Below are 19,527 nucleotides of genomic sequence, written 5' to 3' on the forward strand. Positions count from 1 at the left end.
TCTTCAGCCTTTCTGGTTGATCCCAAAAGGAAACACAAATTTCTATATAAATATATACTATACACATACATATATGTGTGTACATTTGTGTATATTCATTCTATATATACTATTTTATTTCATTCCCTAAATAAATGCTTATGGCTGATATATAGAAATGCAAATGCTTTGTCTTTATAGCATTTAATTTTTTTTTTTTTTTTTTTTTTTTTTTTTTTTTTTTTTTTTTAGAGTTTTTTTCTTCACCAAGAGACAAACGTCCTCTGCCTCCTTCTCTCCCTGTCTTGGTGAATGGGATCACCAAACAGAAACCTGGCCACTATCTCTGACACATTTGTCACCCTTTAGCTCTGTCCAGTCATCTTGAGACAAAATTGAGTCAATCTGCAGAGACTATGAGTTGTCAGGTGTTTTAGCTCTAGAAATACTTAAAATTCCACTATATGTTATTATAGTTTATAGTTTTATGTAGTCCTTATTCATTTAGTTTTCTTTTCCTTCCCCCATTATTCATTGCATTTCTGTGGTGTCATCTGGAGATCAATTTTGGGAGCTTGAAGAGCTATCTTTAATACTCTATAAGTCTAAATCTGCTAGTGACAAATTCTCAGAGTTATTATTTTTTCCCTTCTTATTTTGCTTTCTTTCTTTCTTTTTTTTCTATAGGGTGCATGAGAGACAGAGAGAGACAGAGAGAGAAGGAAATCATACCCTGGGGGGATGGCTTGGCCATAGTTCCTTCTCCTCCATTATCCTCTTGGGATTTGAGGCATGCACACACACACATACACACTTGGTGTGGTTTTGAAGCTATCGGGTCCAGTACTAAAACTGTGCAGTTGGCTATGTGGGATCCAGTGCCTTAACCTCCAGATTCTTGCTGGCCTTCGCTTTGATTCTGAAGAATATGTTTTGGGGGGTATGTACTTTTAAATTGACAAGTATTTTGCCTTTTTTTTTGTTTTTAGTGGGGGTGGGCATCAATTCTCTAAATATGTTACTTCATTTTCCTTTTATTTCCCTACTCTTTGCTTCTCTCTTACTTTCTCTCTGGGATCTAGGTCTCTTAAGTCCTCAGTGCCTTGGTAGCTTTCTGAGCCTTCAAACACATTAAGGATAGAACTCTTCAGCCTTTCTGGTTGATCCCAAAAGGAAACACAAATTTCTATATAAATATATACTATACACATACATATATGTGTGTACATTTGTGTATATTCATTCTATATATACTATTTTATTTCATTCCCTAAATAAATGCTTATGGCTGATATATAGAAATGCAAATGCTTTGTCTTTATAGCATTTAATTTTTTTTTTTTTTTTTTTTTTTGCTACAGAGTGTATTTACTCACCAGAGAGAGACAAAGAAAGAAGGAAAGTGAAAATTCACCCCCCCACCCCGGGAGATAGCCGTGCTGCAATTCCTTCTTTACTTTCTCTTCCCAGGATTTTGGGTATGCATACACATGTGCCCAACTTGAACCTTACAGTTGGCCATGTAGAATCCAGTGTTAACCACCACTCCACTTGCTGGCCTGTATAGTTGCTTCTAAATCAGCATACATTCACAACAAAAATGATTAGAAGTGCCACATTGGGCATTTTTGTCTTATTCCTATTTTTTATTTCAACATTTCACTATGTTTGATTAAGTGTTTGATATTTGCATTTTGAGTGTCTTCTAGTATATTGAGGAAGTTCTTTTCTAAAAATAAAGTTTGCTAAGTCTTTTTAGCATCAATGTCTGTTAAATTACTGTCAAAGAATTATTGTTAAAGACTTTTTCTGATTTATTGATGTATTTATGTTATTTATTTTGCTTTTATCTTTAAATATGATAAATTACATAAATATACTTTCCAAAGTTAAACCTTCCTCCCATTACTGGCTTAAATCCAACTGGGTCATATATAGACTGCATTTTTATACATAACTCTGTTACATTGTAGATAAGAGCACAAAATAATATAATCACTGAAAAATTTTAAAAGTTATTCATTTCATTTTATTTATTATTATAATTATTTTAATTCACCAGAGAGACAGAGAGAGAGAGACAGACAGAGAGAGAGAGAGAGAAAGTGAGAAAGCAAGCCACCAGGTCCAAGACTTGAACTGTGGTCAGCCATGTGGGAGTCTAGCATCTTAACCACCATGTCACCTGCTGGCCCCTATAATCACTTTGGAAAGGAATATGGTTTCATTTTTGTTTGTTTTCTTTTGTGTCTACTTATTCCTTAAGCCCAAGCAATTCAATTTGGGTATATCACAGAGGTCTTCTCATTCAGGTCCATAAAGAACCACAAAATTTTATTTCAGTTTATTGCATAGCTCTATGTGTAGTTATAAAGAACTAGATAGACTTCTTTTTTCTTTTTAGGCTTTTGCCATAGGGCACATGCATTTGACAGAGAGAGACACAGAGAGAAACAGAAAGAGGGAAAGTGAGAAACCATCCCCTGGAGCATGACCACACTGCAGCTTCTTCTACTCCATTCTCCTCTTGGGATTTGGGGCATGCATATACAAGCCATCAGGTTCAGGACTTGAACCACAGTCAGCCATATGGGAGCCCAGTGTCTTAAATAGTATACCACCTGCTGGCCCCAGAATTAGATAGACTTTAATATATATTACTATGAAATGGCTAAGAGAAATGCAGTAGTTGTGTATTATTACAGACAATCCAACAGAAGCCACTAATAGAAGCCACTCATTAGATTGATACTCAGTTTGGAGGGCTCTTAAAAACAGTGCTAAGTTGGGACAAGCAGATGGTGTAAGGGTTATGTCACTGACTCCCACATAGTTGACCACAGTTGAAGTCCCAGACCCAGCAGCTTAAAACTCATGCTGGACATGTGTGCATGCATGCCCCAAATCCTAAGAGGAGAATGAAGGAGAAGGGATTGTGACATGGCCATCCCCCTGGGGAGGAGAGTCATTTCTTTCTTTCTGTCTCTCTGGTGAGTGCATGCACCCTATAGCAAAAACCTCTCTTAAAAAATAAGTAAAAATGAAAACCAGCACTTAATGAAAAAGGTAATAAGAATTTTACATCTTCATCACAAAATTCTGCAGATAAGAAATGTACATAGGAAGCAATACAAGGATATACACCTATTCACAATCATTAATCAAAAGAACCATTCTGCTTCTCTGACTTTATGACTTGTCCTGCTACCCACCTGGCATATCTTGCCCGGCACCAATCCAGACTCTAATCAGTCAGCCCCCAGGTTGGAGCTATCTCTGCAGAAAACTTTCCAGAATAACTCTAGATCACATTGGTTTTTCACACTTCTGAATTCCTGGCCCATTTACACATTTTCCATCCAGACAACGTCACCTATGAAACAAGGCAAAGGAATATCAGCTGTAAGGAGGCACTTCTGACATCCTTCTCCCTGCCTCTATCCAGAGGTTAGGCTGTGTGGTATGCCCCTGCTTGCTTGCTATGACTGCTGGGCACTTTGGCTGGCTGGTCATTAGGAAAATACTTACCTTTGGGTCTTGTCATAGTTGAAATAAGCCTGTCCTTGTCGGAAAGAGGTTCTCAGTATCCTTTACAATTTCTTTCACCTATTTTTCTTTTGGACTTTCCTTCTTTTCTTCTCTTTCTCTTGCCTGAGAGAAGATCTTGGCAGAGAGATACCGTCTTTCTAATCCCTTGTTCTTTTCTTTTTTCTCTCTCAGAGTGATCACAGGCAAGATTGGATCTAGGGAGTGGCAGAACCTAGCTAGTAAAACCTAGTAAAACCATGGTTTTACTCACTCACCTGTTTTAATGACCTCCTCCACCTGAACAGATGGAAAAGTACCTGTGAATTTTTAACTGGCTCTTGTGAACATGTTTATTTTCATTGATCTATATGTAGTGTCGTTTAGTTTCTTATTATCTTGGGGGCGTATATTTGAAGACCAATAAAGAAGTGTGATTAGATGGTGGTATAATTCCACAGGTCCTATCAACTGGATGTTTCTTCCAAACTCCTGGAGATTCCTGTTTCTTTCCCCATACAATACCAGAGACTCTTGGGGATGGAATTCTCTTAGGTCTAAGACAGCTAGGGTCCTTGAGGTTATAGTGAGAAAATACCCCTGGTGACTCTACTGTATCAACTGACTTTCCTCTAAAAACCTGGAGTCTCGAGACAACTCCATGTGAAAGAATATATTGTCAATGGATACCATGCAGGGAAGATGAGGGTTGAGATATTCCTATCCGTTTGAAAAGGACCTCTAATAGACCCAGCCCTATAGCCTAGTGGATAAGGAAGTTGGATCCCACTTGACTGCCTGCGATTTGAATCCTGGCTCTAGCAGCTGGAAAAACACGCTGGTGTCTGTGTGCACATGCTCCAAATCCCAACCGGATGGAGAAATGGAAGAGAGGGAATTGGAGCATGACCACACCCATTTGGGGGATGTTTTCTTACTCTCTCTGTCTCTCCTTGGAGAGGGCACACACTGTCTAGCAATTAGGAAGAAAGAAAAAGAAAGAAAAGGATCTCTAATAAAGGGAAGGATTGTTTGCTCTGTGGCCTAAGAAAAAGGATGCAGTTCACTTTCTTGCTGAAGAGGCTCTTCTCTGTGGATCATCTCCTCCCTCCCCCCAGCACTTGCACTTTTGTCACGTGACTACTCAGCTCTGAAACATCGTTTTCTCTCTCTTTCCTTTTTAAAGATTTGTTGCCGGTGTTCCAGCAGCTCCGGCAGAGGGAGGAGTGGTAGGATCTATCTGCTCAACTCCGCTAGGGCTCTAGGCACACCATGGCCCCCAGGCACCCAGCAGGCACCCTGTCCACAGCCAAGATGCCCAAGAGGAAGGTCAGCTTAGCTGAGGGAGTGGCCAAGGAAGAGTCCAAGAGGAGATCAGTGAGGTTGTGGGCTAAACCTGCACCTCAAAAGACAACAGGGAAGGATAGATCTTCAAACAAAAATGCAAACAAAAGGGAAAAGGGGAGCAAAGGGGAAACAGGCTCAAGTGACCGAGACACTAAAGAACATTTACCTGCAGAAAATGGAGAAAAAATGAGGAGAGTCCGCCCTCTGATGAAGCAGATGAGAAAGAAGTTAAGTCTAGTCTGAGTAATGTCATATCCCATGTCTTGTCAACGGGCCCTGTCTCCCTTCTTGTACAATCCAGAGGAATATTTTATCAACTATTTTGTAAATGCAAGTTTTTTAGTAGCTCTAGAAACATTTTTAAGAAAGAGGGAATCCCACCTCATCCCATTTTTAAATTTTCTTAATTTATTTTTTTATTTTATTTATTTATTTTTTGGGGGAGAGGCTTTTGCTATATGGCGCGTGCGCTCGCCAGAGAGACAGAGAGACAGAAAGTGAGAAATCATCTCCCAGGGGGGATGGCCATGCCACAATCCCTTCTCCTCCATTCTCCTCTTGGGATCTTGGGCATGCACGCACACGTGCCCGGTGTGAGTTTTAAGCCGCCGGGTCCGAGACATGAACCGCAGTCAACTACATGGGAGTCCAGGGACATAGCCATTACGCTAACTGCTGGTCCTCCTCATCCCATTTTTAAAATGTAAATTTTTTTTTTTTTTAAGAGGTGAAATCATTTACTGGTTGTTTATTTTTTGGTACAACCAGAATAGTGAGATATGACTTGCAGGAGGCTTTGACTCTCAGTTTAACGTTCCATAGGTGGGGGTGGGTGGGCAGTTTTTATGTCCTAAATACAAAGCTTGCTAAATGGCAGTTTGGAGTCACAGTCATGCATTTAATATATCTTGAATGTTTTAAATTACTTCTACTATGTTTTTAGTAGTATTGTTTCCTAAAGAAACCCACTCCTTGTTGCTCTCACTGTCAGAATTGTGTGCACTCTGTAATGTCTTCGGTCGTGGTCATCCAGTTTTCCTAATAATTTTATTAATGTGCTGTGAAAGATTGGAAACTTGAGTATGTAGTGTGTATGATACTAAATTGTGATTTGGTGGGACTTGATATCCTCTTAAGGAAAGTTTGCCTACAAATTTCAGGCTGTCACTGAATAACTTAAAAAGAATTTCAGGAATGTCACTGGAATAACTTAAAAAGAATCGTGATACTTGGCTTCTAAAATTTTTGGTACATATGTTAAGAATTGGTCAGAGACCGGGAGAGGGGAAGTGAGAAATCACCCCTCCCAGGGCAATCGTCACGCCACAATCCCATCTCCTCCCATTTTTCTCTTGGGATTTTGGACACACATACACATGTGCCCAGTGTGATTTTTCAAGTCACCAGGATTTGAATCAGTCTGCCATGTGGGAGTCCTGTACCTTCACCACTATGCCACCTGCTGGCCCCCCATAACTCTCTTTCAAAGCCTCTCTCTTTTTTAAAATTAGGTTTTCTTTTCTTTTCTTTTCTTTTTTTTTTTTTGGAGAGATTTTCACTGTAGGGCGCGTGTGCTCGCCAGACAGACAGAGAGAGACATAGAGACAGAAAGCGAGAAATCACCCCCCAGGGGTATGGTCACGCCGCAATCCCTTCTCCTCCATTCTCCTCTCGGGATCTTGGGCATGCACGCACACGCGCCCGGCGTGAGTTTTAAGCCACTGGGTCCGGGACACGAACCACGGTCGACTACGTGGGAGTACAGCGACATAGCCATTACGCTAACTGCTGGCTCCCAGGTTTTATTTTCTTAGAACATTTTTAGGTTCACAGCAAAATGGAGGAGAAAGTACAGAGGGTTCCTGTCCATGCCCAAGTCTGTGCCTATACCAGTTTTTAAGATTTGTTTCTTAAGATCACAAGTGACACGTGTTTAACAACCAGTCCTGCTGCAATGCTCCCCAAACTATCAGTAGTGAAAGGCAAGTTATTCATTTATGTTTTTAATTTCCAAACTGTGATCTGCCACTACTCTTGAAAATGCAATAAAGATCTGCATAAATGTCATGGCCACGGGAAATTGCCTTGAAAGTTTTGAGGGCTTGCTCGCGATTTCTGCGCTTCCCTTGATGAGGACCAGTAACATGCCTTCTGTCATAGACCCTGGGCTGAGGATCACAGTTTGAGATGAATTGCTGTAAGTGAAAGGCTATGTAAGAAACGAGGATCAGGACCAGCAGTTGGCATAATGGCTATGTCGCTGGACTCCCATGTAGTCAACTGTGGTTCAAGTCCTGGACCTGGTGACTTAAACTCATGCCAGGTGCATGTGTGCGCGTGCCCACGATCCCAAGAGGAGAATGGAGAAGGGATTGCGGTGTGGCCATCCTCCCTGGGGGTGATTTCTCACTTTCTGTCTCTCTCTGTCTCTCTCTTTCTGAAGAGCACACGTGCCAAAAAAAAAAAAAAAAAAAAAAAAAAAAAAAGAAAAGAAAAGAAAAGAGGATGGAAGAAAATCACCCCAAGGCAAATTACAGTACAAAGTTCGCCAGTGGGAAGCTTGAGAAGCCAGGGCAGTCCTTCACTGGGCATTCTGATATTCCTATGCATGCTTTCATGTTACAGATGTTTGGCATAGAAGGAGAACAGCAGTTTTTATGGCATTGATGAATTCAATAATGCATATAATAATGAAGAATTCAACTATTACACTGCACAGTTTATTCATCCAACATTTATCTAGTACCTATTGTGTTTTTGTTTCTGTTTTTTTTTTTTTTTTGAGAGGGTTTTTTGTTTGCTTTTTTTTGCTATAAGGTACATGCTCTCACCAGAGAGACAGAGACAGACAGAGAGAAAGTGAGAAATCACCGCCTGGGGGATGGCCATGCCGTTCTCTTCTGTTCTCCTCTCAGGATTTTGGGCATGCACACACACGCCCCCCCCCCAACATGTGTTTTAAGCCACCGGATCCAGGACTTGAACCATGGAAGCCACCGGGTCCGGGACTTGAACCGCGGTCGACTACATGGGAGTCCAGCGACATAGCCATTACGTTAACTGCTGGTCTCCGTATTGTGTTTTAGGTGCTAGAGATACAAACATGAATAATAATGTATTTTCCCTGCTCTTGTCTAAGAATAATAATAAAAAATATATAAATTAAAAAGAAGTAATTGGACACTGGACAGCAAGAAAGTTAAGAAGGACAAAAGGTAAATCGTGCATTATATGAAAAGTGTTAGTTCTATACAGTGATCAATGCACCCTCAACAAACATGAAACAAAAATAATCCAACAACAAAAGAATCTTCATAGTCCAGTGATCCTGAGGGTAGCGATCTTGACCCCATTAACAAATTTGTTCTTAGGACATCCCATCCAACTCACTTGCCTCCCAGAAACTGTGTTCCTATGTTTAGGCATTCTCTGAGGACAACATACCCTCTAGTGATTCACCTTTCAAGTGTCAGGCACAGATTGAAGATGGCCTAGTCTTCTATATATAGGAATATGATCTGAGTATAAGAAGTTGTTACAAGATAGCAAAATTGGGACCAACAGGTGGTGTGGTCGTTAAGGCACTGGACTCCCACATGGCCAACTATGGTTCAAGTACCAGACTTGGTAACTTGAAATTTACATGAGGCACAAGTGCATGCATGCCCAAGATCCCTGGAGAAGGGATTACAGGTGGCCACAAAACAAAACAAAAGAATAAATAAATGAAAATAGCAAAACTAATTAGTAAGTGTGCTCTCCCGAAGTTTGTATAATGAATACGTTAAAATAGACATTCCAGAATCCTCTTTTTAAATATTTAGCACTTTGCCATTCCTTCTCATCCCCACCTTTTTGTATCATTATGGTTTACAGGTATCTTTTTTAACAGCTGAAAGATAGATTTCACCTTTTAAAATATAATTTGTAAATTACTGATATATGACAGGAGAATTTAGTCTATTTAAAGCTATGGCGATTACTGATATGACTGAATTTATTTCCACTGTCTGTTTTTCTTGCTTTGTATTTGCCAAGCTCTTAATTTTTTTCTTTTTCCTGTCTTTCTTCTGGAATTTCTGCCATCCTTTTTACTTACAGTCTTTCATCAATAGCAATTCTTTTTTTTTCTTATTATGAGTCTCTCTTTTTTTATTTTTTAAAAAAGAATTATTTATTTAATTTTATTTATTTATTCATTTATTTTAATTTGACCAGAGAGAGAGAGAAAGAGAGAGAGAGAGAAAGCCACCAGGTCCAGGATTTCGAACCATGATTGGCCAGGTGGGAGTGTCCAGCGCCTTAATCACCATGCCACCTGCTAGTCTCTCTCTCTCTCATTTTTTTTTTTTTTTAGTTTTTAGAACATTTTTAGGTTCACAGCAAAATGGAGGAGAAAGTACAGAGGGTTACTATGTACTTCCTGTTACCCACATACACCCTCCCCAGGAGGAGCATCATCCACTAGATTGGTATAGTTGTCACAATTGCTAACCCTACAATGGTACATCATTATCATGCACAGTCTACAATTTATGTTAGGATTCACGCTTAGTGTTATACGTTCTACGTGTCCATAAAATGACATGTATCCACTGGTATGGTATATCACACAGAATAGTGTCACAGCCCTAAAAGTCCACTGAACTCTGCTTATTCATCCCTCCTTCCCCTCGAACCCCTAGAGACCACACATCTTGGTGTCTCCATAGTTGCTGACCCTTCCAGAATGTCAACATTCTGGAAATTCTAGGATGTTAGAATCATACAATCTGTAATTTTTTCAGATTAACTTCTTTTTATCTTTTAAACAATAAGAACCTTTATTACATGAACTAAGACAAGAAGATTTATTTGCCTTTTCCTTGATTTTCCCCAGCTCCTTGCCCTCCAGCACATAGCCATCTGCCCAGGTGCACTGCTCTGGTCTTGATGCAATGCACTCAAGAAACTTGTTCTGCCGGAACTGCTCCTCTAGGAGACTACAGATTTTGGCATTCTTTTTGCTTTCATCATATTTCTTATGAATTTTCTTTGATCACTTTTGTTTAAAATCTCTTCCTCCTCAGGAGTCAGCCTGGCTCCTTTTTTGCAGTGTGGGGGTGTTGCCTAGTTGGACTCATACCACTCTCCATCTGAGTGCTGTCAATGAGCAGGACACAGTTTTTCACCAGGGTCTTGGTGCAGACTAGCTTGTCATTGGAGGCATTGTTCACACCAATGATCTGGTTTTATACCTCCAATGCTCTAAGACCCTGAAAAAGTTCCCCATGTCCAGCCTCAGGGGGCGCTATTTCTTGTTAACTCCCTGCACATAGACTGTGTGTGTGCCAGGGGGCCTATCTTAGCTCATACTTTCACTTCTTGGGTTAGGGCTTCCTCTTGTCAGGGTCTTGTAGAGCTTTTGCCTGTTGTCCCGAGAGAAAGCCTTCACTGGGCACAGGCTGGAAAGAGCTCTAATAGCTTCTTTTAAAAATGAAGTTATTTGGGGCTGGCAGGTGGTGTGGTGGTTAAGGGTGCTGGACTTAAATATGGCTGACTACAGTTCAAGTCCCGGATCTGGTGCCTTGCTTTCTCACTTTCTCTCTCTCTTTCTTGTCAAATAAATAAATAAAATAAAGTTAAATAAAACAATTCTTCTTAAAAAAGTTGTTTATTTCCTATGAGAAAGAGATACAGTCATCATCTACAGGGTCTTCACATTGTAATCCTCCTTCCTGCAGACAGCCAGGATCTGGAGCTTGCTTGGAATGTTCAGGCAAACGCAAATGCAAACCTGGAGCCTCAGAAATGTGGTTTCTGGCATTGTGCAGCACCTCTACTGCCTGAGTCATCGTGGAAAGGCCAAGATTCACCTCTTATACTTTGTAATATGCATTGAAGTTTCTCCATGTCCTTTCATAGCTTGATAGCTTATGTACTTTTAGTGCTGATATATTCCATTGTTTGAATGTACCGGTTTATTTATCCATTTACCCACTGAAGGACATCTTAGACACTTCCAAGTTTTGGCAATGCTAAGTAAAGCTGTTATAAACATCTAGAGGCAGGATTTTATGGCCATGTTTTCAACTCCTTTGGGTAAATACCAAGGAGTGCGATTGCTAGAGAATTGGGAAGAATATGTCTAGTTTAGTGAGAAACTGCCCAACTGTCTTCAGAAGTTGTACCATTTTCCATTCCCACCAGCAATGAATGACAGACAGTTTCTGTTGCTTCAGATTTCTACCAGCATTTGATGTTTGTATTTTGGATTTTTGCCACTTTAAGAGGTATGTTGCTATCTCATTGTTTTAGTTTGCAATTCCTAGTGACATATGAGCATCTTTTCATATGCTTATTTTCTTCTTATTTATTTATTTGGAGAGGTTTTTGCTATAGGGTACGTGCACTTGCCGGAAAGATAGAGAGAGATAGACAGTAAGCGAGAAATCACCCCCTAGAGGGGATGGCCACACCGCAATCCCTTTTACTCCATTTTCCTCTCGGGATCTTGGGCATGCACGCACATGCCCCCAGTGTGAGTTTAAGCCACCAGGTCCGGGACACGAACCACGGTCGACTGCATGGGAGTGCAGTGACATAGCCATTACGCTAATTGCTGGTCCCTCATATGCTTATTTTCTATTTGTATATATTCTTTGGTGAGATGTCTATTTAGGGCTTTTGTCCATTTTTAATTGGGTTATTTTCTTATTGCTGAATTTATATTTTGGATAATAGTTCTTTTTATCAGATATCCCTCTTATAAGTATTTCTTCCCCTAGTCTATAGCTTCTCTTCTCATTCTCTTACTGACTACATTTTCCTTTTCTCCCTCTGTAGTTTTGGAAGTTTTATCCTTCATACAAACACAAACACACACACACACACACACACACACACACACACAGTTACGGAATTTAAAATATTTAACATTCATATATAGTGAAATTTATGATTCATTAGTGTCACTTGGCCCACCTCTTCCATGCAAAGAAATACTTAGCTCCTATTACCTTCTCCCATATTTTATCATTTTATCTAATGTATATTTCAGCTTTGTTTTTAATTCTTCCCCCAATATTATTGTAATTGTCTAGTAGCATTTATTCATCAAACAAATATTTATGGCATGGCTGTGGAATGACAGGCATTACTCAGATACAGGGGTGAAAAAAGACACAGATCCCTGCCCTCATGGTTACATTCTACTGGGAGGGTAGCAAAGATGAGGAGAGGGGAGGCATGAACAGTAATGATAATAACACAAACTATATTATATTAGAAGATAATTAACTTTATGGAAAAACAGGGCTGATTAAAGGAGACAGAGCCTGAGGTAGCTGCACTCTCTTTCCAACCAAGGCAAACATTCTCAATGCTTTCAGGTAATATGTGGAAGAGGACGCCTCACTTTCTCTGTCAGTCATCTCAGGGCTTCCTCTGGCTCCATATGTATAAAATTTTTGTGCAATTCTAGTCTCGAATTAATTTTGGACTGTAGTTTTACACTTTATTCCAATCCCTTTTGATTTCAGTCTTTCAGGGTTTTCTCACATTCTATCGAAGGGATCTTGTCTCCGCTGGTATGGTAATGAATTTTCATAAATCTCCTTCTAGACATTTCTGTGAATTTATTTGGGAAAAAAAGTGGCAGCATATGACACGTCTACCATTTTGAAAAATACCAGTTTTTTCTATTTGTTGAGAGTTTCCTATGTTATACTGTGAATCTCTTGTTCATCTTTTATTGCCAGAGCCTGTCTTGCGCATAAAACTTGAGAAAAGAAAGGTTCTCAATAGATTGGCTATGGTTTCTTAGACAGGTTTTTAACTTTCTAAGACTGAGCTGATTCATCTACAAAGTGGGATAAAGCGAGAAATCACCCCGCAGGGGGGATGGTCACGCCGCAATCCCTTCTCCTCCATTCTCCTCTCGGGATCTTGGGCATGCACACACACGCACTGGGTGTGAGTTTTAAGCCACTGGATCCGGGATGCGAACTGTGGTCGACTACATGGGAGTCCAGAGACATAGCCATTATGCTAACTGCTGGTTCCCCTTTTTCCATAAAATTTTTGAAGTCCCTTTGTATATGTGAATATATGCACAGATGCCCCTTGACTGACAATGGGTTTATATCCTAATAATATATTGTAAATTTAAAATATTGTAAGTCAAAATCCATCTTGAATCCTAACTGGAAATAAAATTTCTACTAAATGCCCATTATTTAAAATCCTATGTCCGCTTATTGCTAATTTTGGGACCATCAGTATTTATATAAAGAAACTTAATAGTTCTGTTTCCCTTATGCCTTTTTAGGAGCAGTCTATGATATAAAGTTAGTCTCCCCACAAACTCTGTTTGTATCCACCTTTACTGATCTCAATGACTTATAGCAAAAGATAAAAATAATATTATTCCAAATACTTCTCAACAGAGTATCCATAAACTTCTCTTTGATAGCAAATAGAAATCCTGAAACTATTTAATTGTGTCAATTTTTATAGTCTATGATGATCTTTTCAATGGCATCTATAATATATCACTCTCATTTATTACTGTCCAGAGTCAGGTTGATGCTACAAAAGTGCATTATCTAGCACTCTCCCAGTTGTGTTCAATCATACCACCTAAAGGAAAAAGGAAACTTAATGGGTTATATGACTGGGAAGTCTTAGGAGTAGTGCTAGCTTTGGAAAAAGTGAAATCTAGAGTTTTAAACAATGTAATCAATCTCCCCTTTAAGTCTCTAAGCACTATTGGTCTTTTTTCTTGGATTCACTCTCAGGATGATCCTCTTCATAATGCAGCAAAGGTACACCAAAGGTACTTAAGTGCTCAAGATCTCAGAATAATTGAGACCCATCTCTTTTTAGAATTTATATTAAGTTTATAGGAAAAAACCCCCCAACAACTCCAATCCATTTGGCCAGGATCAGTCACTTAGACAGGAGGAAGAGTGCTTTGATGGACCAATAGGAGTCAAGAAAAGGCAAAATCACATGGATAGAATCTTGACTGATATGCATGGTAATTGTGCATGATATAAAGTGGAGAAGCTACAGTTCTCCAGGAAAAGAGGAATTCTGAGCCTGGAAGGAGAAATATTTATCTGGATAAAATACAACGGATGTTCAATACGAGAGGCAATAAAGTTGAGGGTGGATATAGAGAGTAAGTCTTATCTTCTGTTGCTATTCCTTTATCTCTCAAGAAACTTTTCCAAAATTTTAATTTTCCCCATAGGATAATTACTGGCCCACTAATTCATTAATTTATTAAGTGCCAATCATTTATTACATAGTTGTAGTTGCAAACTTGAAAATAACTGGTATGGGACCTGCAGATGGCATAACGGCTTCGTCGCTGGACTCCTATATAATCGACCACGGTTGGAGTCTCAGACCCAGTGGCTCAAACTCATGCTCAGCACGTGTGCGTGTGTGCCCAAGATCCCCAGAGGAGAATGGAGGAGAAGGGATTGTGGTGTGGCCATCCTCCCTGGGGGGGGTGATTTCTCGCTTTCTGTCTCTCTGTCTTTCTGGTGAGCACACATGCCCTATAGCAAAAACCTCTCCACCAAAAAAAAAAAACTGAATGCTGACCAATTAAAAAAAGGGTTTCTCTGGTGATTATGGAGTTAAATTGAAACCAGAGAGGCTGCAAGCTCCCTGAGAAATTGAATGGCCCTCTTTTAAGGTGTAATGGCCACCAGAGGGCACTCTCCACTTACCCACAGTATGGGCAGTGCACAATGAGATTAAGGCACCCCAGACCGCCAGGACCAGTTTCCATATGCTAACTCCTAGCTACAAGTCACCCAGATCATTCCACCCTGGGCGCGGATTTGCGTTAGAGGAAAGAATCAATGTTCTATTCTGGCCGCCTGTGTCATGCCACACATGCTGGCCTCTGGCCAAAAGAAATCCCTGGCTGGGCCCCTATTTTGCAGTGCGCTCCTGAAGAGGAGCCATTAGCACCTCCACCAACTCCGTATGCCCTGTCCCTATGGAGTCAATGATTGAAACTCCACTCTCAACTGTCTCACCTCAACTACCTGAGGAGCAGGAGCCTGAGGAACCAGCAACAGCTCAGCCCACTCAGCGGAGAGACCAACTGTCCCAAATTCCATGTCCAGATTCTGCCTCACCAGAGTCACCTGGCGGGCTGGCTGCTACAGCCTGAGAAAACCTCAATTTCCAGATGCCCTTGCGAGAATCTCCAGGGCCTCCCCTGATAGGCGCAGATGGGGCTATTACGGAGAGAGGGCAGAACTACCTTATATTACCAGCTGTTTACCACTACTGATTTGCTTACTAGAAAACACCACACTCCCCCTTACTTGGAACAGCCTCAGACAATGATAGATCTCATGGAGTCTATACTCAAAACCCATCAGCCCACTTGGGACGATTGCTGGCAGCTGTTCTCACCTACTTAACAGAGAGGAACATCGCAGAGTCTTTGTAACAGCAAAGACTTGGCTGTAAGAGCATGCCACTAATAATGTGGTAGACTCTGAGACTTGGGCTAGAACTACCTTTCCAAGTGAAAAACCTGACTGGGATTTCCACACTGAGGATGGCTGTGCCCATCTTAACAAATACCGGGAGGCATTCAAAAAAAAATTCCTGCAGGAAATAAAAGCTGGTGCAAAAAACCCCCACAAATATGACAAAAAATTCAGAAATAATTCAAAAGAGAGATGAGCCACTGGGGAAATCTTATGAGAGGCTCTGTGAAGCATACCAGTTCTATACTCCATTTGATCCAGAGAGCTCCAAAAGCCAGCGGATGATTAATGCTGCATTCGTAGCCCAGTCAGCCCCTGGCATCCGAAAGGAACTCCAAAAACAGGAAGGTTTTGCTGAGATGAATGCCACCCAACTCCTGGAAATTACTAATCAAGTGTTCATGAACTGAGATCAAGAGGGAAAAAAAAGAAACAGATCAACAGATGAAGGAGAAAGCAGCCCTACTGGCCACTACTCTCAAGGAACCGGATGCCCCATCCAGTCCAAGAAGAAGGTCAAAGGCCAGCCGCCCCAGGCTTAGACAAACCCAAAGCACCTGTTACAAGGAAGACGGGCACTGGAAGAACAAATGCCCCAAGTCAAAGACAAACTGAAGAAGAACAACCTGGAGCTCCCAAGACTTTTCACTCAGAGTCCCCAAATGACCTCTTGGCCATAATGAGATTGGAACAGGACCAACCGTGAGCCATGATCCTGGGCCTCCAGGAGCCCCTAGTCAATGCCAGAACAGGGGACTAGCTGATGACATTTATGGTAGACACAGGCACTGAACACTCTGTAGTAACTCAGCCCCTAGCTTCCCCATCAGGCTGGAAACTTACTATCATGGGAGCTACTAAAAACACCCAAACTTGGCCCTTCTTACAGTCTAGAAGCTGCAAATTAGGAGGATACTTGGTTACTCACAAGTTCTTATACCTGCCAGACTGCCCAGTTCCACTGCTAGGGAGAGACTTACTAACTAAACTCAGAGCACAAATCAGCTTTGACTCATCTGGTTCAGTTGCTTTAGCTGTCAACCCTGCCAAAATCCTCTCTGTGGCAATGCCCTGAGAGGAGGAATGGCGAATGTTTGCTCCCAAGATGATGAGGCACTCTCTTCACTTGTTAAATATTTCCTTACAGTCTGGGCAGAGGGGAACCCACCAAGAATGGCAATCAACCACCCACCTATAGTGGTTGAACTGACACCTCAGGCACAGCTTGTGCACCTCTGCCATGACCCTATAAGCTGGGAAGCTAGACTGGCTATAAAGAAACACATTGACCGGCTCAGAGAAGCTGGGATCCTGGTTGAGTGCCAGTCTGCCTGGAACACTCCCTTCCTTCATGTGAAGAAGGGAACCTCTGGTGATTACCAGCCAGTTCAGGACTTGCAAGTTGTGAATGCCACCACGGTGACCTTAAATCCCACTGTACCCAACCCATATACATTGCTGAGTGCCCTTTCTGCAGACTCTGAATGGTTCACTTGTCTGGATCTCAAGGACACTTTCTTTTGCCTGTGGCTGATCATCCATTGGGACACCAGAGCGGGGGAAAGACCCCATCATCTTGGGAAATCAGCTGACAGACCAGACAGCCAAGGCTGTTGCCAATCAAGCCCTGACTACTGTGGCCAAAATGTTGCCACTCACAAGCCTCCCAAAAGCCCTGCCCTGTACACTTCTACACACATCAGTGGGCAAAATTGGAGGGAGCAACCCTGGAAGAAGATGGATGGTGGAGACTGCCAGATAAAATAATATACATACCCCAGTCCCTAGGAAATTCACTGATAAAGCAGCACCACAAGCTGGCTCACTGGGGGAAAACTAACCTAGAGAACATGATAGGCCAATACTACTTTTTGAGTCACCTACCGTCATTGTGTGCTACTGTGAGCATGAGATATGAGACCTGTGCTAGAAATAACCCTGCCCAGGGGCCAGTTTGGCCACCTGGAATATAAGCTACCAGGATGACTGCTCTGGAGTTAGTGGAGGCATATTTCTCAGAAGTACCACCATGCAGGGGCTATAAGTACTTAATTAGTACTGGTCTGCACTTACTCAGGATGGATGGAAGTAACCGAGACTTTGAGAAGTTGGACACCCTGCTTATCTAACCCTTTCTTCCTGAGAACAAACTCTGTGCTACATCTTCCTGTGCTACATCTTCCTGAGGCTGGCTCTTCCTTATAGACTTCTCTCTGATAGGATACCCTTAGCCCGCTGAGAACTGCCCCTCCCCAAACTTCCTGATAAAAGGCTGTGCTCAACCCCCAAGCTGGGCCAGAGATTCTACCTTTTTGTTCCTCAGCTTTCTGGTTTTCCACAACAGTATACCATAGTATAGGTGGTATTTAAACTAAGAGTGGATACCACCCTAGATGAGAGTATAGATAGGACAAAGCAGGTGTGTAGGCGTAAAGCCCGGGATGGTCAAATTTACAGGCTAAATGTGGAGGGGGGATTGGCAAAAGGAATAAGAAGGAGTCTGAAGAGACAGGTGGAAAGGAGAGTGGGACTTGTCACAGAAACAAAGAACAGTGAGTGTTTGAATAAAGAAAGCAACTGTGCCAAATGCTACCGAGAAGCTGAGTCTGACGAAGATAGAGAAATAGCCAATAAATTTCACAACACAAAGTTGCGTGTGTGTGTTTTCCCCCTCTCCTAGAAGGTGCATGCATTTGTCGGGAACAAAGAACAACATAGGGAGAGGAAGAAAGCACCAGCCCATGGGGCATGATTATGTTGAAATTTCCTCTTCTCCATTTCTTCCTCCTTGGGTATCTGGGATCCTGGGCATGCATGCACACACACCTGATGTGTTTACCAAGCCTCTGGGTCTGGAACTCAAATCGCCTCAACCACCAGGCCACACACCTGATCATGACCTTGACAAAAGCAGTTTAGATTATAAGTCCAAGTAGACTGTATTGTGACAGAGACTAGAGGGTAGTGAGGACAAAGAAGATAGAACATGTTTTCAAGTACATTTTCTGCAAAGGGGAGAAGATATATGACTATACCTGAAGATAAACATAAAACAAAGGAAGAAATACACTTGAAAAAATTTTTGTCTATTCTTTTTTATTACTTTTTTTTGAGAGTTTTTTGCTATAGGGCACATGCGCTTGTCAGACAGACAGAGAGAAACAGACAAAGCGAGAAATCACCCCCCCGGAGAAAGGGCCACGCCGCAATCCCTTCTCCATTCTCCTCTTGGGATCTTGGGCACGCATGCACATGTGCCCGGTTTGAGTTTTAAGCCACCGGGTCTGGGACACGAACCATGGTCGACTACATGGGAGTCCAGTGACATAGCCATTACGTTAACTGCTGGTCCCTATTCTTTTTTCTTTTTTAACATGGAACATATATTTTTGTAGTTTGTTCTTTTTTATTTTATTTTATTTATTTATTTATTTTAAAAAATACATTCAATCACATTATTTAGCTTACAAAGTGAACATTTCAATATGTGAACATTTCTCCCCAGTCCAGTTGATCAAAATGTCTTCAATTGATAACACCACACCTCCCCATCCCATCGATGATCTGCCTCCATATCCCTCCTCCAAATGTCCTTCCTTAGGCCCCAATCCTCCACACACACCACATCTGGCCTTCCCACCTATCTCTTGTGTTTGTACAACCTTTAGTCAATCAGTTTCAGTCATAGAGTGCAGACACTCGGTATAAGTGGGGACATACGATGTCTCTCTTTCATAGCATGGTTTGCTTCACTCAGCAAGCCATGCCATTCCAATTTCTGTCAAAAACCAAAGTTTTGTTGGTTTTTATGGCTGAATAGTATTCCATAGAGTATATGTACCACAGTTTTTCAATCCATTCATCCATACGGGGGGCATTTGGGTTGGTTTCATGTCTTAGTAATCGTGAATAGTGCTGCAATAAACATTGATGTGCAAGCACTTTTTCAATGAAGAATTCTTCTGTCATTTGGGTAGATACCAAGGAGTGGGATTGCTGGGTCATATGGTAGTTCTATTTGTAGATTTTTGAGGAATCTCCAAATTGTTCTCCACAGTGGCTGGACCAATTTACATTCCCACCAGCAGCGTAAAAGAGTTCCCCTTTAACCACACCCCTGCCAACACTTATCATTTTTTTTTTTTTTTAATCTTAGACATTCTGACTGGGGTTA

The 19,527-nt window shown here is 41.4% G+C and overlaps 1 protein-coding gene and 1 long non-coding RNA gene across 5 annotated transcripts in view; one reads left to right on the top strand and one right to left on the bottom strand.

Annotated features, from left to right (window-relative positions):
* Positions 1-3,742, bottom strand: part of NXPE1 (neurexophilin and PC-esterase domain family member 1) — a 30,234-nt gene extending 26,492 nt beyond the window's left edge. For all 3 annotated transcript variants that reach the window (XM_014582821.2, XM_006165206.3, XM_027767013.1), the window contains exons 1-2: positions 3,508-3,742; positions 3,192-3,352 (exon numbers count right to left, since the gene is read on the bottom strand). The gene's annotated coding sequence lies outside the window, so the exon portion shown is untranslated. The remainder of the gene's footprint in view (positions 1-3,191; positions 3,353-3,507) is intronic.
* Positions 1-19,527, top strand: part of LOC106733471 (uncharacterized) — a 52,469-nt gene that overhangs the window by 1,735 nt on the left and 31,207 nt on the right. The gene's annotated exons all lie outside the window — the stretch shown is intronic.

Source organism: Tupaia chinensis, unplaced genomic scaffold (assembly GCF_000334495.1).
Source record: "Tupaia chinensis unplaced genomic scaffold, TupChi_1.0 Scaffold143824_1, whole genome shotgun sequence".
In the NCBI taxonomy this organism is placed as follows: Eukaryota; Metazoa; Chordata; class Mammalia; order Scandentia; family Tupaiidae; genus Tupaia; species Tupaia belangeri.